Below are 1,599 nucleotides of genomic sequence, written 5' to 3' on the forward strand. Positions count from 1 at the left end.
AGACAAAATCATCCTGGATTTAGGGTGGGCCCTAAATCCATGACAAATGTCCTTATACAAAGAGGAGGGGACACAGAGAGAAGAGGGCGGCGTGAAGATGGAGACAGAAATTGGAGTGGTGTGTCTACAAACCAAAGACTGTCGGGAAAGCCAGCCGCGGGAGAGAGGCAGGGCCAGATCCTCCCCCGGAGCCTCGTGCAGGACCCAGCCCTGCTAATACTTGCGTTCAGGCTCTGGTGTCCAGAACTGTGAGAGAATAAATTCCTGTGGTTTAAGTCATCCGGTGTGTGGTACTCAGGACACCAGTGGAGTCTCAGCTGGTTCTTGTGTCTAGGCTTTACGTGGCTCAAAATGCCAGTGTCCAGCCAGTTCCCATGTCCACAGCAGCCCTTCTTATCCGATAGTTCATAGCAAAATCCCCCATCAGAGAGCATGCCAGCCCATCCTATCCTGTGCCGCACCCCACCCTCGGCCCAAGTACCTTCCTGTCACACCCCTGCTTTATTTTCTGCACAGGCTACTGCTCTCTGGCATGACCTGGGAGGATGTGACCTCGGAGAGCTGGCCATTGACATCCGCCCACTCCCTCCGTGTGGTGGAGAGGAGAGGTTTTAGTGAGCCACTGAGACCTGGGTCAAAGTGTTCTCTTTCAAGGTGAGCTTAAGAAGCCACCTTGTTCTTTCCTGTGTCTGACTGTGGGAGACTAATGCATGTTTCCAGCGTCACAATCTGCTGTTTTTCTTCTCTTAGAAGGTTATCCCAGGACCCAGGCTGCTGGTGGAGGACTTTGAGCAGCAACCGTCTCCGGCCTCCCTCCCTCCCTCCCTTTTCTTTATGGCGGTCTCCTAGCACAGGGTCCTGTCCCTGTATCCGGGCGTTTATTGTAGGTTCCTGGTGCAGTTGCTAGGGGTCTAGATAGTGGGGTACATCACCTCTGATACCCACAGCAGCAAGTGTATGATGGGGCAGGAAGGGGGGAGGCTAAGGCACCATCTCCCAGGGGAGGATTAGCCACTTTTCAACTGTCATTGCCCCCTCCCCACCACCCAACCCCCCACCCCCCACCCCCCAGCCTCTTCGAGTCTCTCATCTGATTTCTCTTTCATTTCATTTACAACACATGTTTCCTTCACATTTGGGCATGGATTGATCTTTTCTAGCTGAGTAAGGAGCAGTGACTCTGGAATGTGAAGCCTGGTCCTGGTAATTAATTCCCAGACGAATGGAAGCTGTGCCAGGTAATGTGCATGTTTTATCACTGTTAGTGCTTACAACCATCCTGTGAGTGACGTGTTGTTTCCATTTTATAGATGAGGTCAGGGAGGTTAAGTCACGGCCCAATGTCCTTCCCTTTACTCTCCTCTCCTTCATTTCTCTTAATCCTCACCCGAGGATCTGTTTTATTTTTTTAAATTATTTTTTTTATTGATTTTAGACAAACAGGAAGATAGAGAGAGAGAGAGAGAGAGAGAGAGAGAGAGAGAGAGAGAGAGACTGGTTGGTTGCCTCCCATCTGCACCTGACCGGGAATTGGACTGGCGACCTTTTGGTGCGAGCGAGGGACGACGCTCCAACCAACTGAGCTCTCCTTCATTTTTA

The sequence above is a fragment of the Myotis lucifugus genome, unplaced genomic scaffold, assembly GCF_000147115.1.
Source record: "Myotis lucifugus unplaced genomic scaffold, Myoluc2.0 scaffold_72, whole genome shotgun sequence".
NCBI classification, from domain to species: domain Eukaryota; kingdom Metazoa; phylum Chordata; class Mammalia; order Chiroptera; family Vespertilionidae; genus Myotis; species Myotis lucifugus.